Source organism: Corapipo altera, unplaced genomic scaffold, assembly GCF_003945725.1.
Source record: "Corapipo altera isolate COAL_440 unplaced genomic scaffold, ASM394572v1 55, whole genome shotgun sequence".
Lineage (NCBI taxonomy): Eukaryota > Metazoa > Chordata > Aves > Passeriformes > Pipridae > Corapipo > Corapipo altera.
The window spans coordinates 2,494,645-2,519,645 of NW_020884882.1; the positions used below are offsets into that span (position 1 = coordinate 2,494,645).

Genomic DNA, 25,001 nt, shown 5'->3' on the forward strand with positions numbered 1-25,001 from the left:
GTTGCCTTTTTTTCAAATACAGGCTTTTCCATCAGGCAGAGTATTGGATAGATGGACTGGTTTTGGAGAAAATTGGCTATTTGCCTAGGGAGGAAAAACAGTTCTCAAACAGCCCTCCTGCCCCAGGTGATGCTGGTGAAAGCATCCATGGGCAGTAAGGAACCTTCTCAGAGTATCTTCAAACTCCTGAGCTATTTCAGCATTTCTCTTCTCAGCTTGTGGATTGCTCAGGGCCCAAAGATGCACAGACTCATGTCATTAAATGGCTCTTTCTGTTGACATTTTTATTTTTAGGAAACATTACCGAAACATTCACCATTTCTGCTTAGAGGTAATGGAAAAAGAGGTAAGCTCCAAATTCTGGGTGATGGGGACCTCAAGCCAGGCAGCCAAGCTGGGCTGGGATATGGCCTGGATTCTCTACTGTGTTTACAGTCTGTGCCCTGAGCAGGGACATGGCTGAATTGTGGCAGTGTCCTCAGCAGTTGCTGGCCACTCAGACCCCTCCTCAGGAGGTTAAAAGCATCTGTGTGCTGAAGACAGGCTGGGATCAGCAGCAGCCAACCTAAGCAAAACCTCCCTCAAAGAGACTGCTGAGCACTCAGGGATGCTGCCTTGCCCAGGATTCTGACCCAAAGGGACATCCACGGACAGCCTTGGGTCTGCAGGGGTGGAGGACGGGAGGCAAGCTGTGTTTCTTCCTCAGGATCAGTTCTGTGGCTTCACCCTGGATCCCTCCCCACTCTCTGTCAGGCAGGTCTGCAGAGGAGAATATCCTGGAAGAGAGAGAACAGGAGTTACTCCAGACTGAATAAAGCCATTGCAAAATACATTCCTCTGACATCTGCTCACCAGTGGGATAGTGCTGGAAGGATGTGAGTCGGACTGTTTACACTCTTGCCTTTCTGTCCTTCCCAGACACAGGGCTGGGCTGGCTCCATCACACCCCGACACACTCTAGTGCTGCTGAAAGGACTGGTGGATGCATTCCTTGCCTGATTTCAGTGATGTGGCCATGGTAACCCATTGGACCTAGAACCAACTGCCCCAAGAAAGCCACAGGACTCAACCCAGCAGCCACCTATCAGAAGCCATAATGTACCTGGCAGTAAAAGAAACCCCCCTGAGCAGCAGCATCAGGGGCACAGAGGCTCAGCTAACTTCTTTCTGCCTTCTTTCTGTCCCAGATTGTGATGGAAGCATGGGATACTGGAACAAGTGCTTGCAGTGGGTGGTGACTGCAGTGCTGTCATACTCAGGCTTTGTCCTCACCTGGGGACCTTGCCTGTGCTCTCTGCCCTGCCCATTATGCCTGGCACAGGCAGCAAGGGCTACCCACCACCCCAGGACTCAACCACTCAGGAGGAGCCACCAGGTGATAGCTGACTAGAGAGGGAAAGCACATCTTTTGGAGGGGTTTTGAATTTGAGAAGCTTTGGCAAATTTTAAGTCACTCCAGTTTTGCCCCTTGCAGTAATCAGTGGAATATTTTGGAAGTATCTGTCAGAAAACCAAGTGTGCCACCAAAACACAAATGTGAGGTGGGGGGGGTGTGTGTGTGTGTGTAAATTAAAAATTGAGGTCAAAGTCATCATATTCTCTCCCTGATTTTCACGTAGATGCTATCGTAAGCCGAGACACCATCACACGCTGTACACGTGTGGGATCATGTACTAATTGATAGCTAATGTGTCCCTTTTCCTGGCCGTTACCAACATCAAAACACTCCTATTCTCTGCAAAACCCTTTTCCAAAGCACTGGCTTCGCCCTGTGGGGTTGCTGAGGAGCCCATCCTGTGCAGCCCACGGTGGGTACTCGCAGGGTGCTGATGCCAAAGCGGCGCGGCCACAATCGCCCCGTTGTGTAAAACGTGGAGCGCCGGGTGCAGGAGGGAACACTTGACCACAAAGACCTGAGCTGTGCTTAATAGGGCTCTTGTAATGTTCACCCGCTAAGAGCCTTAACTTCTTACTGCATTTTGCCAGGGTTTAGGCAAAGCAGGGCTCCCAGCAGGGCGCTGGATTGATTTCCTTTCCCATGAAAAGAGACTTATGACTCTGTATTTGTTCCTTGTCCCCAAATCCTGTTTTTTCCAGGTAGAGGAAAGAGGAATTTGATGGATTATAATTAAGAAGGTGTTGTTCTGAACAAGAAGGGTACAGGAAGGTCAGTGCAGGATGTGTCTGCGTTGCCTAAGGAAAAGATGTTTTAGTGGGAAAAGCCCCATGAGAGAAGGGCTTTAGGGTACTTCTTCCCCAAAGAGAGCAGGTGAGTATTTACAGGCACACACTGGTTGAGTTTATTTTGGCTGTAGGTGGACACTGGACTTTCTAGGTCTCCCTCATACTCTACAGTGATGCTCAGCAGTGGTAACAGTGACAGGAGGTGGATATTTGTACTGCTTGAGTTAGGAAGCCCCACTGCAGCTTAGGCATCAGGAAGGAGACCACAGAGACAAGACCATAGAGCTCAGATATATAATAAAACATAAGTAACTGCTAATATATAATATAACCCTTCCCAGGCCTCCAGCACCATTCACCCCAGAGCCCCAGAGCACTGCACAAACAGTAATTAAAACTTCCCAGCCCCCAGCTTTGCCAATGGTGCTGAATTCATTTTCCAGTGTGGGAAAATAAGCCTTTCATGATTAAGAGAGACAACGCAATTTCAACAGCAGGAGAGTTACTGATGACACATAAGCTGGGGTGTGAGCCCTGGTGCTTCCCTGGCAACAGGAGGCTTTTCAAGATGAGAACAAGTGGCTTGTCTCTTCTCCATCATGCACACTATGCATATCTATTGCTGCAGTGGGCAACACAAGACTACCAGGTACATCCATTCAGTCCCAGTAGCTACAATCTAATTCTGCTTTGCAGAATTAGAGGCTGCAGGGAAGCAAGGAGCACAGGAGGAAGATGCCTGTGATGAGCCCCTTGTCCAGTTGCTCCTCCTGAAGCATCAATCTGCCTTTATCAAGCACTGGCAGGTTCAGTGTGCCCCCCTGCTGACCATACAGCTGATTTCCTTCCCCAGAAACATGATGCCAGAAACATCCTTCAAGAAGGAAAGGGATACTGGAACAAGCAAGAGCTTGGCTTAGTTCAAAGTTTGCATGCAGACTAGAAACGCTGACCCTTTGCTTTCTGGTTTACTTTACACAGTAACAACAGTCCAACATTAAAAAGCCTGTCTCTCTCCTGGTTCTGGCCTGCTCCATGCTCTCTGGAAACCCTGGGAGAAAAATCTTACATTGTTGGATGTGGACACAGCCCTTGGGTTCAATATGAGCCTGTAGGAGCTACTTGACAACATCTGCTGCTTTGGGGTTTCGCTGGAGCCCTTGGCTAACATTCCCTTCCCATGGTTAAGGTGCTGGTCGCCAGTGCCAACCCAGGCAGAGCCTGGTTCCTTCCCCTCTTACCCACCCCTGCCTTGCAGGCAGGCCAGCCAGATCCCCCTCTGCCTCTTAATAGCTTAGGGAATGCTTAAGGACCTTCTGGGAGGAAAAAGCAATTTTAACACAAAATTACATTTCTGCTTCAAGGAAACAGGGTTATCTCCCTGCTCTGCCACCACTGCCTCACCTGGGGCTGACATCGGGCTGTCTGGAAACACAGGGCTTGATGAGACATCCCATGGCAGAGGAGAAGGGTCCAGAACACCAGACATTCAGGCTCCCCCCACCTTTGGGCTGTTTCCAGACACATGCCAGCACCACCTGTGTCTGCTTGCTCCAGGGAGTGCTCCTGTGGTCTCCCTGCAGCTGGGGAAGCGCTCATGGAGCCGGCAGTGCTGCGCAGAGCATTATTAGTTATTTGTAATGGATTTTCCATACCTGTCATTATTTCCAGCCCTGATTCTAGAGAAAGGGACAGTCACTCTGCTGGGAGGTGGGCTGGCTCAAAGGGCTTTGCTGAAGCCTGTGGTTTTGCAGTTCAGCTCTAGAGAGGGCTGGGGACTCACTCTGCTTCTCTCGTCATCCCAGCAGGCTGATCTCCATGGAGAAAGGGGATCCGGTTTGGGCTCACTGTGCTTCGTGTGTGAAAGGGATGGCCCTCTGTAAAGGAAAAAGAGAGACCTGGAAATCTGCTGCTTTCATTATGCTTTCTTTGGGGCTAACTTGGTTGTTGGAAATCGATGCAACCATGAAGAAAGTAGCCCAAGGGACTCTGCTCAGAGTGCCTAATGCCTATTAAATATATAGAGAGAGCTGGGAGAGAAGTAGCAGCACTGCAACAGGGAAATATTCCCTGTGGATGATGTGATTTCCAATTAATTTCTCATGGAGGGGGTTTCCCACTTGCCCAGCAGGCCTGGGGGAGGCCAGGAAAGTGCAGCAGAGAGCAGACTACCCCGCACAACAGTTTCACAGTCCTCACTCCACCACCCTTCTAGAACACAAAATTTATGTTTTTCACTCCAAGCCAAAATGATGCCAAGCTACAGCTATCAAAATCCTTCAGGCCAAAGCCATGTTCTTTCTCTATCCCTGCTGTGATCTGAAAGGTGATTTCCCAGCTCAGAAGAACTATCAGAGCAATTACTGTGAGGGAGCCATTGTGGGGCTCACAGTGAGCCCCCACTGCCTGGCATAGCTGTGCCAGCACAGCCCCACCACCCACTGCAGCTCATTTACAGCAGCAGAGCTGGGGCAGAGACTGGGCCGAGCTGGAAGGGCACAAGGTTTCTGCTCAGATGGCACCCTCTGTTTCTAACCTGCTAGAACTGTAACAAAGCCACAGGTAAACAGGAATGGCACTTCAGTTAAGCTGGATCAATCAGAAACGATTTCCCAGATGGCAGCAGCAGATGGAGGAGAGCCCACCCTCACCCAGTAACACGTGGCCGAGGGTCACTTCTGCAGGGAGAGAGGCATGGGGCTGAAAACAGCATTTGTCTGAACTGATGGCCGTGAAGACATTAGAAGGAAAGTTTCCTTTGGAGCAAAGGGGGTAGGTCTCTGCTTTCACTTACCATCTATCTGTGGCAGCTCTTTCCTCCTCTTGGCACCCGGTTCTCATCCCTCAGCTGACATCCCATGGCACAAAACACTAATCACATCCTCCTCCTAAGACGAGATAACAGGGAAAGAGGCTTGGCAGGACAAGGGACCTCCCAGCAGCCCCTGCAAAGCCAACCTCGTGGCCTGGGGTCCCCTCATGCAAATCCCTGTGGTTCTTGTTTGCTGAGCTGGGACAAAGCGGGCACTGGGGCTTTAGCAGATGTTGGTCAGAAAATAACTGTGAGAAAGGAATAAACCAATTAATTGCTGACCCACTGACAGCCAACACCTCTCCCCCACCACCTCCTGCACAATAAAACCTGTCTCAACAGCTCAAGCAGATTTAGGGTGGCTGCAAAGAACCTAGAGGAGAAAAAAACCCCTTTCCCACTCCAGCTAATAATATTTCCAGATAATCTGTTTGAGGCAGTACCCTCTGTGAACCAGGAAAGCCTTTAAGAGCCGTTAACACCTTTATTCAGACTTCCTCATCCTCCCCCAGACAAGCTGTGATTAATTACCCAATCCACCCCGATCCCCCTGGGAAATAGCTCTTGGTCTGGGCGTTCATCCCAGGATTTGCAGGGTCCCTCTGTGAGACCAGCTCCTGCTCTTGCCGCTGGCTCCAGATAAGCAGGAAAGGGCTGATAGGGAATAAACTGCTTCCAGCCATGCACTTACATCAGCAAGGGTGGTGGATGAGGGGAGGAGAGTTTAATGAGGGGTCTTGGCAATGTTCATGCCTTTTTTTTTTGGCTGGTGTCCACGGGCATCACCAGATGGACTGTCCCTGGAAGCCCATCTCTGGGAAGTTGCCACTGGAAGCAGAGCCTGTTTGGTTCCCACCTGGATTTTCAAAGCCCTCTTTCCAACTTCATAGCTCTCTGACTTGGCTTGCTCTGAGGATACTTGCTTTCCTACCATTTTCCAGCACTACCAGAGGTGTTGGGGATGGCAGAGAGGAAACGGAATTACTGCCTCTCAGGTTGCTGGAGTATCTGGGGTGCTGTGCCTGGGAGGTGCCCCTGTGTAGGGTATTGCCAGACCAAGGCAGCTCATAAAACTCACTCTGTACATGCACTCTCCTGCCTGTGCCGCCTTTGTCCATCAAACCCCAGGGTAACCCTCCCATCCCTAAGGCTGCACACAGCCCTTCCTGGCCACACAGAGGGAGCATCTGAGTTGCCACAAGGTCACGGCATTGCCAAGCAATCAACTGCACCCAAGAGGGGCAAATTCTCCTTGTACCAAACAGCAGTCTCCACTGCATTACAGATGACAGACACTAAGCCCATGTCTGTCCACCACAGCCCTTCATCCATGGTAACCGTAGTCCTCAGGTTGTGTAAGGATTTACATGTTAATGCCCATCCTGCCCCAATCCCCTCTGCTATGGCAGGGTGGAGGCACAGGTCTTCTGGGGGGACTATGGTAGTGTCACACACATGGTTTATGATTTCTCTCTCTATACAAAGGCCCCACAAATCCCCCTTCTTCAAGGGAGACCTGTGTCTCCCCATCACACCCACAAGACCTGCCCACATTCTTGCTGGGGGGGTGTGAGAGAGGGGTGCACTGTGGGACTGGCATGTCCACATTGTGCAGCCATGGAAAACCTATAATTGAGGAGACAACTGCCACAGCAGCCTTCCTTACAGGTTCCATGGTTTCATGACACTTGGAGGAGCTCCTTTCTGTTGAACCTTCCCCCTTTGGCACCCAGTGCTGTCCAAGAAATCACCCCTGTGCACTGCATATCATCTGCTGGCCTATTTACACCTCAGAGATATCCTGGCCCACCACCACAAAGCAGCACCTGCCATCACCGTTTTCTACCAGCCACCTCTAGAAACCTTCAGCCAGGAAATAAAATCAGACAGCACAGCAGCAGCTCAGGGGTCTCAGACAGTTTTGCAAATGAAAACTGTTGTCCTCTCCTTGTTCTCTTCTCCTCATAACCAGAACAACATGTGTAGGTTATTTTTACACAAGATTACTTTAGGTTCAGCATCTCCTGTGCTCTTTGACAAGGTGCCAAAGAAAGAATGAGGGGAAAGAGAGAATACGTCTGCCAGATGGGTGCCAGCTCCCCCAGGACGCTTCACAGCCCCAGGTGCTGGTTTGCATCACACCTACACACTCTGCATTCTAGGCTGGGCTTGGTTTCAATACCCTATTTTTAGCCACACTTTCAAGAAAAGAAAACAGAAAAATCTCAGAATCTCTGCAGTTTCTTGAAGCCTTTGAGAAAGAGAAAGCTGAGGAGTGAGCAGGCAGGTGAGAGGGCCACAGTCCTCCTCCCTGCTGAAGGCTTCAGCCAGTACAAGAGATGTCTCTGCCTGTCTTCCAGTCCACATCCAGGAACAACAGCCATCGATTAGGGTAGGCCAAGTGCTGGAGAGGTGCATTCCAGGGTGGAACATGCTCCTGTTCTGCCCACAGTGTTGTCACAGGTGTAACTCCTTCTGTGTGTTAGTCCTCCTGCATCTGTCCCGATGGCAATGTGTGGTGCAGATCCAGCAATGCCCAGCCCAGCAGATCCAGTATTATTCACATGGGTCTAGTCACTATTTGGATAGGAGATGCAAGGAAAAACCAGGTGCTGCAGGAAGTGGTTTGGGTGATTTAGTAGGTGGCATCTTCCCTCTAAGTCAGCAGCACGATGAAACTCCTCGGCAGGGAGTTCAGGGCTCTGTGCTGCCGCAGGTGTTGCTATTTTAATGACATCCCAAGCTTACCACTTGTGGTCACCCAAGGTTCCACCTCTTGTAAGGGTGGAGGTGTTGGCTCTAGTGTCCTGAGCAGGCTCCAGTCTCCAATTATGGTCTGCTGAGCCAAGAGCTGCAGGAATTTCCGCTGGATGCATTATTCTTCACTCTCTTTTCCTGCTATGACTGAGTAAAACTACTGAGTAGTTTTCCCAGGTGCCAGAAAACAGGATTTACAGAGGCATTTCAAATTAAAATGCTTCCCATTGTCTTGAAAGAGTTTTTCTTGTTTTGCCTCACTGCCTCTCTGCTTAGGGTCCACCCCAATCCTAGTGTCTGCTTCACCTGGTTTGTTTAATTACTCAGCTCTTGGCTTTGCTCTCCTCCAACTCACCCTCAGCTGTGAATGTCACAGACATTCCCAGCTTTGGTTGAATTAGTGCATCACCCCAGCTCTGCTCTCCATCACCAACTAGGAGGGTATCAACTGCACCTTGGTCCTTGACAGGAGTTGCCAGCTGCCACCAGAAAAGAAATAATCAATTATGAGACTGACATTAACGAAATATGAGACTGGGACTTAGGAAAGACTAAGGCCATAGAAAGCATTTTAAATAATTCACCATCCTGAAAGTAAAGCATATTAGTGGGAAAGACATTCGGGTCCTTTCACAGTGACTTCTATGTAACCAGAGCTGATACTGTGAGCTGACAGCAAAATGAGACTAGTGCTGGGTAGGGAATCCTGGCATTGCAAAATGTATTTGTAAATCTTAGTCTCCTCCCTCCCTCCCCCCCCCAAAAAAAAATAAATATTTGCAAACATTAAAATATTTTGTTTTGGTAGCATTGTGTACAAGAAAACAAAATCCCAAATAAAATAAAAACACAAAATGCTGAAACAAATTGCAAACCCCAGAGACATGTGCTGGCAAAACATTCAGCCAAATCACTGCCTTCTGCAGAAATGCTTCTATTTTGGCAAGCCCACAGTTTTCCGGGGGTAGACTGATCCACCAGAGACTTCTGAACTCGCGGCAAGTGGGAACGGAGGCTGAAGAGAGACACTGCGTGGGAGGCGACGTTTAATATGTCGCCATTTCGCTTTTCTCTTGAAACCACTCCAAGGGCCGCAGGGAAGGCGTTCGAGAGCAGGAGCTGTGCTTTGGCTGTCTGGGAGAGCTGCTGCCAGAGGATGGGCAGAGCGTGGGTTTACCCAGAAAACCCCTGCTCAGTCACAAAAACCCCTGGAAGGGTGAACATCATCTGGGCAATTGTTGTGAATTTATCTCAGCAATTAAATGCAGTTCTGTTCACACAGCAGATTTATCTGTATTGGTTAAGCTAAGCTTAGACCAAGAGGTTGTTGAGAACGTTGTCCTGGTGGCACCCACCTCAGCTGCTTGTGGTGCTGGGGTAGCAGCAGGAAGGGACTGTCACAGCCAGGCAAGGGGCACCGTCATTATCTTCATTATTTTTGGCAGAGGTTGCTCTTCATAGGGCAAAACTCTTTCACTGTGGCTGGGGGACAGGAGTGAATGAACAATGCACAAAAGGCATAGGTTTGCTCACTCTCACCCTACACAACTCACCTGCACATAAACTGCAGGGCTGGATTACAGTCCTGGGTCAGCCCCAGACATGTCTTCTTCGGGATGGCAGAATGTTCCCAGCTTCCTTTGGAGGCTGTGTTGGCTTCTGGGCATCTATGGACACCTTGCAACAACAATGTCATGCAAAATTCAGACTCAGTTCCTTCCCTTGCCGTTGAAAGTGCCGCAGAAATCCCGGTGGGAAATTCCTCTGAGATGTGACAACACCTGTGGGACAACACTCCTGCCCACTTCCACCAGGCAAGGAGGTTCTGCTACTTGTAGGGGTGCTGTAGCCAAGTCAAGTGAGGAAAGACCTGTGAAAGAAACACCTTTTGTGGTTTCACCTTAAAAGGTCAGCTGTGTGACCTGTCATGCAACGTGCTCAGAACCTACCACAGGTGGTTAAACAGCCCGGAGTTATTAGATCACACATCGTATAATCCTCCCTGTACCTGGCAACGTGAGTAGTTATGACTCATAAATTCCAGTGGCGTTATGACTACCAAGTGGATGCAGTACACCAAAAACTCTCTTCCACAGCTTTCGCAACAGAAAACCACAAGGAACTGACACAGGCAGCAAAGGAGGCCCTCCTTAGGCTGATACCCATGTTTGGGGGCAGCAGTGAGAAGGTGGGTCCTACCTCCTTATTTTTAAGGACACAACAGGATTCCTCACACCCTTTTCCACCAGGATGCTGTGAGATGCACAAGCCACCTGGGAGGTGGCTTGGAACAGAGCAGTGACACTTCAAGGAGGGGAGGCAGCTTAGAAGGGTGTACATAGGAAGGAGATGCTATTAGCTGATTAGGAAGAGAGAAAGGGCAGAGAGAAGTGAGGCCTGTCTCCTTTATCTTGGCTCTGGGCTAGGGTGAGTCACAACAGGAGAGTTTGATTAGAGAGAGCTTGATTTGTGAAGTGGATGCAGTTAAAACCTTGGATCCTCAGGGTCAGTTTTAGCAGCTGCGTTAAACTGAATCAACTCCTGCCTCACTGTGTGCAAGTGAGGGGATGTTTTGGCTCCTCCACTGTCTTGGAAATGCTCTTGCGGCAGCTCTCCAGGCCAAGGCAAAATCCAGCTGAGCTGCTGAGGGTGAGCAGGAGCAATGTCTGTCTCCCTGAGCATAAAAACGGGAGCGCAAAACTGGCCTGAGAAGAGGTGAACTAATCCAGGGAAGAAAAATCCTTCAAAGACTATTCAATTCAAAGGCAAAAATGATGCCTCAGGAAAATCTGAAGTAAAAACTAGTGTGAGTCGGTAGCAGTATGCAGGAGACCTCCTGAAGGAGCTCCTGTGTTGTCTTCTTCCAGAGGTATCTGCTCTGGTCACTTTGCAAGAGAAGGAACGGGGCTAACTGGACTCTGGATCTGATTCCAAGTGGTTCTTACCTTAGATGAGATGAACAGTTGCCTATGGACACAGCTGGATCTCTGGAGAACATTGCAGTCACGTGCTACTGACAAGTGAGAAACATCAGCTTTGCCCCAGGCAGCACTACTGGGTCTTCAGGAGGAAGAGCTGGAAACTCTGGTGCCAGGAGCAGCCACTGCTTCCCAAAGCTCACCTGCCACCAACTCACACACCCCCCAGACCAGATCCAACACCTACCCCAAAAGAGAAGCACCATCGAAGCTGGGGAGGTGATTGGCCTCATGACCATCCATCCTGATGTCGTCACAGTTTTGCTCTTGAGATGCACCAGTGTTGCCAAGTCCACAGGTACAAACCCCCATTAAATATTTCATTTTCATCAATTGCTTGCAGTAAGTGCCTGTTGAGGAATTCATGGGAACATTTTCTATTTGACACAGAGATACTTTCAATCATGAAAGATGGCTAAAAATAAAAGGAAATTATACTGTTCAGACATCTCTGGAGGTGGAGACAGGAGGGGGAACCGTCAAGGAGAGCCAGGGAAGAGATTTTTGTTAGAAGTGGAGAAAGGTTACTTATTTTTACAGGCAGAAAATGCTGGGAGGCAGCCTGACTTGAGGGTCTGGAATCTGTCACTCACCTTCTCTATTAATAATTTGACCTCAACTATTTAGGGTCTGAGCCAGAGTACCAGAGTTAGGAGTCATGACAGTCTCTTTCTCTGGCTGCAGGGGGTTGGATCACTCCTAAAATTCTCAGCTGTATATTTTTTTTTTTTTAATGTGTGTTTTCCTTTTTTCTTTTTTTTTTCTTTAAAGTAAGACCCCAGACTGTGACACAAAGGAGACTCATTTTTTGTGGGATGCCACTGCTGAGTGTTGCCAAACCAGGGATCCCATCTATAAGATGGCAAGAGGTGACAATACACAGCCATTACCAATTGCTCTGTCACTTGGGCTGTGCAGGGAAGAAAACCTTACTCTGCCATCCTCCTCATTGAACTGCAACCTAATTTAAGTTCCTAACTGAACATATATATAACATATTGAGTGTTTTTTATCTGCTCTGGCCTCGAGTAAAATGTACGTCTTGCACTCCATACAGGTGATCAATGAAAAGGGGAGAGCTGGAAAGTAGGACACTGAAGCTGTAAAAGATTTTGTGTTTGTTATCTCTTGTTTCTTCTCTGTAGCAAATCAAAGACACTAGAAAAATACCAAAATTAACACAAAAAAGGCACAGTTTTGTTCTGTAGATGGGAGGTGAAAAGTCTCGAGACCTTTCTTCCCCTCTGTAGCACCTGTTTTTAGACTGGTAGGGGCTATGTTCCCTGAGCCACATACACTAATTTTAAATGATCAGGGGCTTAATTAGCTTGTATTTTGAGCAGCCATTTTAAGTTAAAAATATCGTTCATGTTCAGTGTTTTAGGAGAGCTAACCCAAATGGGAAAACATCTTCAGTACAGAGCATTTTCTGCAAAATCACCACTAAACACTGAAATGGTCCAATCAGTCCCTGTACTACTTCTTCTGTCTGCAGATGTGTTGAGCCCCAGGAGCTTAAGGTGTTCTTGCACACATTTTGGCCCTGTAGATTCAGTGTGAAATGCCTTGCACTTTTGCTTGTTCTCAGTTTCCTGAGATAGCAGGTAGTTGGTGCTTTCCTTCTAAACAGCTGGACCCAACAATTTTTTAGGGGGAAAAAGCCGTTCTCTGTTAACCAGCAGGATTTACCTGCCTGCTGCCACATTTAGAATGGAGCATAGAGGAAGACAGCAGGGTGATTTCGAGCTAGGCATCTTCTCACTGCACATAAACAGCTTTTTATCAGGACTATTCCCTGCCCCAGGAGGTTTGCTTGTGAGGGCTCCCTTCCCTCATGAGCAGCCAAGTGCAGCACAATGTTGTCCTGGGAGGCAAGAGACAACAGGAACCATAATGAAGCTGGATAGCAAGGGAGAGATGTTCTGCTGGAGCTGTGATGCAGCTGGCTTGTGATAGACCCTGACCTTCAAAGAAAGAGAGGGAAGAATTCAGACCTCCTGTGAAGAGCAGATTATTTCCCATTAGTCTTTCTGGTTTTTTCCCTAAAAATTTGTCATCTCTCTGCCAAATCTGAAGAATAATATTTCAAGTGAACATGCTCCATCCATAGCCTTGCCTGGCAAGTCACAAAATGACAGGTAAAAAGTACAATTACAAAGTAATCACGGAAAAAGCCTCTGCCACAGGAAATGACCCAGCACGGCACACAATCGCCTGGGAGCTCTGCATACCCTAAGCGTGGCTTTTCTGGGTACAATAAGCTGGCAAAGCTGCAGCTGTTCGATACGTGTGTGCTCAATTTAGCTCCTTCACAACCAGCAGCAATCTGTGGGGTTGCTCTGGAAATCACTTCCTGGTCCTGCAGCCTCTGGACTATCTCTTTGCTTTGAATTGCAAACCTTGAACAGCCAGCCCTGGCTGCAAAGGGAAGGGATGGTACCAGCTTCTCAGAGAAGGCTGGGCTGGGATTTTCTTCTCAAAGGAACCCAAATCCTTTTATATCTCATTCACCCTGTGTCGGTCTTCATTAAATACTTCAGACCTTGGGAAGCACTAATGTATAATAATAATAATTAAGCTCTGGAAATCTCTCTGGAACTAAAGAGAGAGCATAAATGATCCTAGAGTTGAGAATTGTGTGTGTCACATCTAAACAAGACTCTCTCCCATAACTGATGCACCTTTTTCTACGTAGCAGAGATGGAGCACATCTCCTTACTCTCCTGATGCCAGTTTCTGGCTGTGATAGCTCTCTTAACCCCAAGAATGCAGCCCTGCCTTAACAGATGAGCTATCCAAGGGCACCAGTTCATGTGCTCAGATTGCTGCTGTGCTTTTTCTAGGCAGCACCTGGGTTGTGCTCACCCCAGGAGCACTGCTGGATTTCAGCTGGCCCTCACTGGACCAGTAATGCTGCTTCTCCAAGGCTAGAGCTAACCAGCAACATGCACTGGGGTACAGCAGACACAGACTGGCTGCCAGGAGAGGCTCTTTGCTCAAAAACCCCAAGGAGAAGGAGTCATGTCTGTGTGACACCAGTTACACTGAAGCCAGATAACTGTGACAGTGGGATTCCCATCTTCCCTTTGCTTCCCTTTTTCATTACCAAAGAAACAAGGCAATTGTAACATCACCAGATGCACTTTTACTAGCTCTGCAAAGCTCTGTGCAACCTAAGCACCTACGTGGAATTACGGATGTCTTCAGATGCAGCTCAGGATGGAGAGTATGGTGGAGCATGCCCTCCATCAAGAGTCATGCCAGCATCAGGAGACATGTGGCAAGGGAATGCTGCAAAAATTGTCTGGTACAAGCAAGTCAGGGCTTGTGCTCATATAAGCAGGAGGAAGTTTGATGAACTACCTGGAGAGGCAGCCCAGTGGTGATGGAACTCTTGCAGAGATGTACCTGTTTCCTGTGACAGACACAGGAGCTCAGCTCCAACAAAGGACCTACCACACTGAGAACAAGGCTGATGCTGACTGGTGAAGCAAAGACAGGAGTTAAAACCTTGGCCTGAGAGAGGAAAAAGGTCTTTGTTTCATGAACAGTCCTCAAAGAGTGTCCCTTGCAAGAATGCAGCCAGCAAGATGAAATTGCCATTCATGCTTTTTAGAGATGTTCAATGTACTAGGAATTCAATTAAGAAAATGTTCCACTGCAGGAAGCTCAAAAATTATCATGATTGTAGAGGAAGGAAATGTTTTTAATATATTAATTTTTTTAAATGACATCACTACAGACAATGCACTTATGCTTGCAGCATCCAGGCCAGTAAGGACACCGGTTTCTTCAGCGATGGGGAAGAGTGGCAAGAAGGTTACAGAGAAGCAGATGCTACAAAGGAGGTTTTCTGCTGGATAAAGGGCCCTGAACTGTTGTCTAAAAGAGATAACAGCACTGGATTCCTTGGTTTGACCTGTAGTCTTCACCTGTAACTCCCTCTACATCTTTCCACTTCAAGAGCCTGACCTAGATGGGGGCAATATCCGTGGCCATCGTTGGCTCAAACAGGGCTGTGAACCAAAAGAGAAAGGGGTTTCTGTGAACTTCCCTCATATCCCCAGAACAGGACAGGGATTTACTGCCTACACGTTTTTTCGTGTTATATTTGCACGGTGCCAATATCCCCAATCCAGGGAGCATGTGGGTGGGTCCCTGCTGCTGCCTTCATACCTACGAAATAAAGCAAGGATACAGTTCAAAGCAAAAGGTGTTCCCAAGCACCTCCTCAAAATAAGTCTGGATGGGGGAGGTGGGTTGGTTTTTTTTATTTGCAAGGACAAGATATCACATGGAAAACCAGGAATAGAATAAATTGCAGGGGAAGGAGAGGAGGAGGAGGAGGAAATCACTCCTTTTGCATTTCTTGTTCCCTTTCCAAACCTTGTGCATGCCACGATTTTAATTAATAACTCTGTCACCCCTCCTAGAGTTCAAACAAAGGAGTATAAGGAGGATGTATTCCAGGCACACAGGTACCTGGGGAAATGAAGTGATGGCTTTATGTTTCAAGGCCTCATTATGAGGCTCCAGCTCTTACCCAAAACTTGTTCTCTGCCAGGAATTATCTGAACCACTACCTCAGGAGATCACTTTGAAGCTGGGTTCAATATTTAAAATTAAGAAAAAAATCAAATACATTGTTTGGAGGTTAATTGAAATAAACAGATGCACACAAACACAACCACCAGTGAGAACATTTATCTGCAAGGCTGCTTTGCCACTTCTTTCTTCCACCTGACACATGCTCATATGCAACCACTACCACTCTCCTGATACCTAGATTGGGAGCATCCTGCTCCCAGACCAGCTCCAAGAGGGAGAGAGAACTATCAGTGCCCAGTTTGGATGCTCTGTACAGAGCCCCAGCACTCAGACCGTTGTGCAGGCAGTGTGTTGTTTCCTAGTGGTGGCTGCCTGCTTGGCACATTCCCCTTTGACTTCAAGGAGGACCTCAGCTGTGTTCTGCTCTATCCAGGAGTGGCAGCAAACTCTGTGGTTTGGGTTTGCTGTAGAGCACTGGGCCCATTTACCTTTCTCTCTGCAGTTTGTTACCTGGCAAACTTGTGCTGCACATCTCAACATACTTCCCACCTCCATCAGGTAAGAATATCCTCCATTTTACAGGGTGGGAAAACAGGACCTCCCAAGACCACACATCTCTGCAGCCCCCACTGACCTCTTTATTTTTTGAGCAACTCCCCTTTGGGCAAGTCAAAGAGTAACTAAAACTATCTGCAAATAACTTCTGTGGAGGTAGCAAGTACCTCGTAGGAAGTTGCTGATGTGACACATTCAGGCTGTCACTGATCATCACTTTCCTGCACAGACAGTTTGATGATACTGCTTCCCTTAATTGCATCAAAAATTCAAGTCAGGAGACCAACAGTGCCATGAAGAATTCACAGGGAAAAGACACAATATCCACCCCCCTAGGAAGGTTGTTCCAAAGAGACACACCCTGCAACCAGAGCTCAGATGGTTGGTAAATGAAATGAAAGAGAGACAAAATTCTCTGAAACTGCTGTTGCCATTTTCATGGGGTTTTAACAGCAGGTAAGATTTGATAACTCTGCACATCCAGTGACAGAGGCTGTGATTACTGTTGATTTCCTTCTGGTTTCTCACAGAGTGCCAGCTGTGCCTCCACGGTGCCCAGTGAGGACCCATCTTGTGATGGGGAGGGACATCCTCTCCCACAGCCCCACTGGCTCCTTCTCCTGCAATGCCTGAAAAAAGCACTTGAAAAATTGTGTTTGCTGACCTCACAAAAAGAAGCTTTTTGAAAATACTGAGCAATAAAGGAGATATCACCATATCTCCAATAAAGGAGATATCACCATATCCATATCCACCAGCAGCAGAGAATAAATATCTGACATCAGACTCAGCCTTTCCCCAGACACTCTCCCAGCCAAACCTGCCTTCCAGCATGTGAAGGCCATGGCCTTTTTGGTTCAGCAAATTCAGGACTTTTCCCTGGCAGCCAGACAAGACACAAACTCATGTCCCTCTGCATCAGGCTGTGGTGGGAACTGTCGCCTTTCCAGAAGCTTCAGAGATGCTTGATGAAGGCACCAGCACAGCTCAAGCCGGGGTGAGTTCCTCATCCCAGCCTACAATGTGCTTTTTGAGTGGGCAGTTTAAAAGGATCAGAAGGATGAGTCAGGGGAAGGATTTCACAACAGACCAGCACATTTGGTGGCTAAGGAGAAGTGTGCTGGTGTAGGAGAGTGGGCCAGCTGGAGGCCTGGGGAGCTGCTAATAAATAAGTCTACAAATGGATTGAAAGATTATAGTGCAGAAAACCAGGGCCACAATCCTCCAAAATCAGAGTATGAGCAGGTGCCAGAGACTTCATGGGAAGGACCTGGAGAAACCCATGCTAAAAGCCAGAGGCATGGGGAAAAAAAATGCAACTAAAGCAACCTCCAGGACAAGCATGGATGGGTCCAGGAGGGTCTCTGGTAACATGGAATAAAGAAAGAACAGGTAACTAGAGCACCATGGGCAGGACATGGCACAGTAGGCTGCCTCATGGAAAGCTGCATTGTGAGTTACCATCATCTCCATAAGAACAGATAAAATGAGCTTCAAACCAGGCACAGCTGCCACCCCAATGGAGCTCCAGAAACACCCTGGGGATGTGTGAGAGCGTGAATGCTTCTGAACCAAAAACAAAAATGAAAAGACCCAGGAAAATGCAAAGGGCGAAACTTGGCTAAGGGAGCAGACCTCAGAGGGTCTGTTTTGTGAGTCACCATACACTGCTTAGCTGCCCTCCCCGCAGAATCACAGTCCTCACTGCAGTTATGTGGACAGAGCCAGTCTGCAAGGACTCAGAATTTAAAATCATGATGAAAGTCTCTGTTTGCTTCCAAAGAGCAGAGAAACCAGAAAAAGCACAGTGCAGTCAAATGCAAAAGCATTTGCTCTTTCAACACCTACGAGCACATTTTTCTTTTTATGATCCATTTGGAAAACAGTGTCTTCTGCAAAGAACAAAAATAATCCTCCCGTCAGGCACCCCAAGGCATGGCAGTGGTCCCAGAAGCAAATCACCAGGCTCAGATCTGCGTGACGTTAGGAGGCTTAATGAGGGTGACATGTCCCGCCACGCACCGAACACACCTCGGGAGAGCGCGGTGAGGCAACAGCCCTCCTCAAAACTGGGAGCTGCAGCTTAATGCTGGCTGATCCCACTCCCTTCAACCGCCTGCAGCCACGACAGCCCACCACCCAGGCGTGGGGTGAGCACCCAAGAAACCCTCCCAAAAGGCAGTGTTTTCTTTTTTTGGCCCTGCCAGATGAGCCTCCAGTACACCTGAATCTCTGCCTCGCGGCTGTTGTTCTGAACAGCCTCCAGTATTTCCTCCAGTGCCTGGCAACTGGTAGAAAGTGAGGGCGTATTTTGGGGTGCCCTTGAAGGATTTCAAAGTCCAGAGGTCACATAAAACATGAAATAAAAGTGGTTTTATGTTCAAAATACCACCAGCAGAGGGGGGGTAGCATTACTGTCAATGCAACCAGGTGGAAGAGGGGCTTCTCATATGAATCAGGATCCCATTTGCATTAGATTAAAGCAAGAGAAAATTGCCAGCAAAGTGGGATTAAGAATATTTATGGATCCTATTGGCATGATGTATGTGTCTCCCAAGTGATGGAAACTGAGTACAAAATTGAGAAACTTCAGCAATCCGTGGGGGAAAGGAGGCAGACTGCAATGACTTTTTAATGCTTTATACATTTTTTGTGTGAATCTGGTGCTCATAGAAAGCAGTTATAATAAAAAGGTTTGAAAGAGAAGGTGAATATGGCAATGGTTTGTCTTTCTGGAAAGATCATACCATCTCAAGATCTCAAAGCAGTTTTCAAATTCAAGGTCTTAACTGCATTAGGGCAGGAGCTGTAAGTAAACTTATGCCACATACCAAACCCTTCATATGCAATGATGCCAGTGACTTATATCTGCCCCTCAGAGGCTCTGAATGTTGGAGTACTCTGCTTTTTTTCCCATAATGCAGAAACCTGGATGCACAGAATTTGAATTTCTAACCTCCAGTACTTCCTAAGCAGTCTTGAGCAGAGAGTGCACCGTGGTTCAGAATTTTGAAGAGTGAGGAAGAAACTGCATGGAAAAGGATTTGAGCACAAGCTTTAGAGGGTAGGAGGCTGAATGCTTTTTACAATAAAAAAGCCCAAACCACTGGAGAACAGGTATCTAAAATGATTTCACAGGCACAGAGAAAATAGAGAGAAAGTCTGAAATGCAAAAGGAAACCTAATAGAAAACTGGACAGGCAGAGACACAACCTCGGTGTTTGAGATCCAGCTAATTACCTACTTGATTAATTTGTATTGCTTTCTTTATTTGACAGTGGTTTACTGTGGTTCAACACCAACCTTTTCTTAATCAACTTTAAACATGTCAAAATCAGTGCCAGACTTAAAATTTAATGGATGTCTGTACACCTTTCTTCACCAATATAACTGGTGTAACCTTACCTCCATTTCTACTGGTGGAGCCACATGTGTTGGCAACCCTTTCAAAAATGAGTTAATATTTCAACATGAAGCACTTTCAAAGGAGACCTGCATACCTTCCTGTGCCAGGAGTGCTCAAAATGGTATCAGATTTGGCTTTAAAAGCCTCAATGCTGCTGGTAAGGCACAAGTACAAAGCCTCAAAGTGCCTGATGAAATCACACACCCTTTCCATTTATGGCCTGTTTCCCAACACATTGGGCTTTCAGTGTAGCTTCCACTGTCCTTAAATGGGATTCCAGAGGCCAGCATTCCCTCATCACATGCCTCAAGGATCAGAAGTAACTGCCTTTCTCTGCACTCCTGCAACTCGGATGCAGCTCCACCAAACCCTTGCTCCTCCAGACTTTTGTCTCTCGGCAGAAAATGGGCACAGGGTAGAGAACAAGCAGCCAGGAGGTGCCCATGATTCCACCCCAACACCCAACCATGTCCAGGAGGAGCTGCCATCAATTTATGTCAGTGTTCAGCCATGCTGGAGCTGCTGTGAGCAGCAAAGTCCTGCTACTGCTGCCTCCCTCTCCCACCACTACACCACACCTCTACTAAGGGGCACCACCAGCCTGGCATTTACAGCCACTGCATTTCCACATGACCATAAAATCAACAGAAGAACTACAGCCCAACCAAGGTCCCTGTTCAACCCCTACTGAACCACTGGCTGTTGGGTCAGTAGGTGGGATTTGGGTCAGGGAAAAGGGTAGAGGTGGCTGCACTTGACTGGAGCCCCAGGAACACAAAGTGGCTTTTTCCTTTATTATCCACCACATGGGGTGGGCAAGATGTTTTACTTAAACCGACTGCCTTTTCCTCACCATACTCCTCTCTAAGCTAAAGCTGGCTCCCAAGGGACAGGCCACCTTTACAGCCCCCACCCATAAAATCCTTTTAGGCATGTTCTGTCCAAACACACACTTTGAGGTATGGCATCTGCTCTTTCCTGGTTTTGCTTTGTTTTCCTGTTGCACAGACCATTCCCTGGGCTGCTCCAGTGGCAGCTCTTTGCAAACATCACCAGCACAACCAGAGGTTGCAGCTGGAACTGTATCTGCTTGGTCTGAGACCAGATCACAGGAAACTGCAGAGATCATTTCCACCTTTGTTAGTTTTTGGCTCCAGCATCTGTTTTGATAGATGCTGAAGTCTGAAACTTTTAGTAAGGAAATGGAAGAGGGGAGTGGCCACACACTGACCCTCGCTTGGCAGCAACATTAGCCCATGGTGTAGTTTCCATGCACTGATGTTGATACATTTAACTAAGAAAAAAAGAAGAAAAAAGGAAAAGGAAAAAAAAAACCCAGGAACTACCTGCATAGAAAAAGTCATCACTGAGCCATGTTCCAGTGCTGATCCATGAACATGGAGGCAGCAGCCTAATTGAGGCTGGTTGCTCACAGTGTGACTCATTTTTTGTGCATCCCCATTTCTGGATTGGGGTGGCTCCTTACCAGCACCCCCTCCAGGAACATTGGCTAAAGCCTAAATGCTGAATTTTCAGCCTGGAAACACCTCAGGAAGGGCAGCATGAGCTCCTCTGCTTGCTGCAACTCTCAGCAAAGGAAAACACAGCTCAAAGCACCAGCAGAGACCGAGCAGGGAGAAAATGGCCACAGCCCCATACGCTGCACTCCATCAACTTCTGCCAGTGCTCCCCCTTCACACCACCCCTGCCCTGCAAAAACAAATGCCCTCAGAGCTCTGTGTCCACCATCAGGCAAGGACACACACACTCCTGAATTCCCCTCACATTTATAGAAGCGCAAAGAAATTTTACAGTCCACAGAACACGATCCTGAGGTACAAAGCCATGACAAGAGGAACCCAAGGGTTAAAGCTGGGCTTTACTTTTCTGCTGGCATTGCATCAAAAAAACATTCCACCCCCAGCATTTCAAATTACTAAAGATAAAGCAGTAACAAAGATGCAAAACTGGTTTAGAAAGTGCTTGATAGTTTCCTTTTAAACTTCCACTACAGAGCAAAAAATGTTCTTGCTTTGAAATAAATGGCTCTGGACAGGCGGAGGTGGGGGACATACAATGTGTTCTTCTCCTAAATTCATGTTTGAACTGAAAAAAGGAAACAAACTTCTGAGGATTTACAGCCCAACCAGTGTTTAATACTCCTACCCATCTCAGTAGCTGGGCATATTCCTCTCTGAACTCAAGGATCTTTGTCTGCTCCTCCTCCACCACAGTTCTATTCCACCAAAAACTTAAGAAAAAAACAATTTCCTGATTCAGATAATCATATGGGTGGATTGATACCATTACAATTTATTTTGCTTTAAAATTAATCCAGAAAACACTGAAAGAGGGAAGGAAACCCAGCACCACAAAGTTAAAGATGAAAACCAAGAAAACTTAACTGGTAAGGCACATGCAGTAAATTCCATCTAAATTAACTAGAGGTGGGTAGCAAAGGCAAATTAGTTACCTCACACTGTATTTCTTTGTTGGACCCTTCTCCAGAATGAATACATGGGCTGGAGGTTTTGGTGCAGAGAGTGGATGTCAGGACTTTCAGCACCAGGACTGAACCACTGAACTGCCCTTTGCAATCTGTGGGAACTGGGAACCTGAAGCACTTTGGCTTCTACAACGTAAAGAAAAAGTACAGAAAGTGTATAGAAAACCGCAAAAAGGTTGTTCATCTTTGCACCTCACCAGCTGCTGAGCACAAACACTAAAAAAACAGCTGAAAAAATATGTCTTGGCAATGACAAAGGCAGGAAACCACCTATTTAGCATCCAGCTACTGCCCAGCCATGAGAGAGCTACAGCCTCCTGGAGCAGGTGCCCCCACAGCATTGATGGTCCTGGCAGGAAAGTTTTGGCAGGGTCTTGATCCCTATCCCCTGGCTGACAACTGTTCCACACGTGCCAAGCACAAGGAGGACCCTCTTGCTGCTTGTGGCCTGTGTGGAGATCCAACAGTGGGGATGACCACTGGTGCAGAAAATGGAGAAGAGCATCTGTCCCTCCCAGAAAACTCTGCACTGCTGTCACCTCCACAGCTTTGCCCTTCCCAGCTGCCCCCTAAGTCAGAACAACATGCTGATGAGAGGAGTGGCTGGCTGAGCCAAGCCTAGTTGTCCCTGGGGTATCAGAGACCACCAGTGGTGCAGGGGAAAAGCCTCTCGTGGTCTTTGTGGTGAGCAGAACCCCAGAGAGGAGTCATCTGCTCAAAATAGCACGTGTGCACGTCACCTGTCAGCTGGCACGGGGCACGGCAGGAACCTCCACGGGAGCAGCACCAGCCCCACTCAAATAATAGTGATGAAACAATGCAAACAAGAGCAGGGCTTAGTCACTTGTTCAAGTTTCATCCCCTTTTGTTTTTACAGATGTGCAGTTCACGGAAATGAGATGATTAGCTCATCAAAGCATCTGTCATCTGAGAGACAAACCAGCTTTTTACAAATGCATCCAAGTGACAAGACCTGTCGGATATGGGCTGCGGGGAACCTCTCTGAGTCTTATTTTTGGATCCATTATAATCAGCCTTGCCAGCTTATTATTTATCTCCAACACATCAATGGGGAGGAAAAGATAAATACATAAAAAACTTATCAGACATGGCAGTCTGAAAATGATGGGGTTTTTTTCTGTGAAGGATGTATATCCTTGCACCTGTACAGCTCTTTCTTTTAATTTGAGCTGTATAGCTTGGCCTTTACTCCTGGAAGATTTAATGACTTGCCAAATCGTTTAAATGGACTAAGTTATTTTATTTTTGTGTTCTTAAAATTGGGATACCTTAAAAGGAATGAGTTTTGGGCATCAGGTGGTCAGCAGGCTTTGCAAGTCAACAGCAAAACTACATGATCAACACTGGGCATGGGCTTTGTTGCTTTTCCAGATCAGGTGAGAAAGAGTGGTCAGACATTTAAAAACTCTCTACTTGGGCTCAGGGGATTTGAACTGAGCATCAATCTCCACCTTGGGCTTTCTATTTCTGGTGACACCCCAGGACATCCCTGCTGTCATATGCACAATGTCATATGCGGGGCTCTAGGTTCAGTTGGAGCCACACTGATGATAGGGCTGTATAAATCATGGAATGATTTGGGTTGGAAGGGACCTTAAAGATTATCTAGTCCCAACAAGAGCAAAGGAGGATTTAGTGACCTTCAGGAGCTCAGCAATGGAGCACAAATGGATTTATTTTTTTTAACAACGAAAGATGAAAGAGCTGGGACTGAAAGGGAGACTACTCATTTGTTCTTAGACCTTTGTTGTTAATCATACCACACCTACTACAGGAGCAGTGACAAGCTGTCAGCTTCACCTCCTGGTTGGCTCAGTGCCACCCAACGCTCGCCCAGCCCGTGCCACCCCTTCATCTGTGACCAGCCCTGCTGGCACGGAGAGGAGAAGGAGCTCAGGAGCACAGCACTGCAAGTCTGTACAGCTCTGGGCACAGCCGAAATTTCATGTGTGCTCAGCAGGCGGTGAGGAAGAGAACCCAGCCAAAGAGAGATGTAATAAGTGGAAACAAACGGAAATGACAGAGCCTGGGCATGAAGAGACATGTGCAGTCGGCATGGGGGGAAGAAATGGGTTATAATGTAAAATCAAGCATTATCTGTCAGTTCTAACTAGCTCATGATGGCATGACAGCTCCTTGTATGCACAGAGACACTGTTTGGCCTCAAACAGCCACAAGCATAAGACAACAGAGAGGGAAGATGTTTAGGAACTTCAAAGGACTAATCATTGGCCTTGCTGTCTGCTCTGCTAAGAACATCACAGTATAATCACGTTTGGGAAGTGCAGGCTGGCCTCCCCTTCACCCACTCACATCGTAGGGGAGATGGTCACTTCAGGCCACCACAGTTTCATCTTGGCTCAGCCTTTGATGAGATGTAACAGCAGATTCCTCCTGGGGGTGACCACGGCTCTCTACAATGCCCACAGTATCTACCATGCTTACATACTTGCTTAATGCCACAAACCCAGCCACTCTCCAGGATTCCCCACCACAGCACAGGTGGCTAAGCACTTCTCTCCTAACACTCCTATTTGTGTCAGGCACTGCTCATCAGTGTGTTTAACAAAGCTTTCCAACCTCTCCTTGCTGCACTGTGCACCTTTCATCAGTTTTGGGGTGAGCACTGAAGTCTCTTTTGTGTGACAGGGATGATGGGAAGAGGCTTTTGTATAGGCAGCTGTATAGCCTGTCTGGCCAAAATGGTTTTCCTCCTTCCATCCCTATTCTCATCCTTTTCTCCCTGCTTCTATTCATTCCCTTCCCCTCCTAAGCCTGAGAGCACATCTGAGATGTCCTGTTTTCCCTCGGCCCCACCTGCTCATAGGCAGACCAGGATCAGCAGTGTGGTGGCAAGAAGAAAGCCTCCCTTGTTTGGTGGCTCTCCCCAGCCAGCAATCCCAGTTGCCTTGTTCCTGGGAGCTCCTGAGTCACAGGGACTTTCTGTCAGGGCCTGTAGTGGGGGATGACTCAGTCCAAGCCCAGGGGTACGGAGCAGACAAAAAGCTGTGTGGAGGCTTTGGCAGGTCCCTCCTAACAACTTCACTAGACAGGATGTGGACCACTTGCACTGCAGGTGAGTGGAGGGGGAATATTGCACAGACACTGTAAGTAACATGAGCCAGTTTTTTTGGATGCTCTCATACTCTTCTAGCTACAACCAGTGCCAGCCCTGGGCCCAAACAGACAACCAAGCCTTCCCTGCAGGGTAGAGATGCTTGTAGCTTGTCAAAA

General features: G+C 47.6%; 1 long non-coding RNA gene across 2 annotated transcripts in view; it reads right to left on the bottom strand.

Moving 5' to 3' along the window:
- Positions 1-271: 271 nt before the first annotated feature.
- Positions 272-25,001, bottom strand: part of LOC113945713 — a 36,157-nt gene continuing 11,427 nt past the window's right edge. The window contains exons 1-4 of one of the 2 annotated variants that reach the window (XR_003527177.1): positions 10,699-11,077; positions 9,307-9,623; positions 3,840-4,061; positions 272-776 (exon numbers count right to left, since the gene is read on the bottom strand). This is a non-coding gene — a long non-coding RNA (uncharacterized LOC113945713). Of the gene's footprint in view, positions 777-3,839; positions 4,062-9,306; positions 9,624-10,698; positions 11,078-25,001 lie in introns of those variants that run through there. The other variant, XR_003527178.1, reaches the window with a different exon arrangement.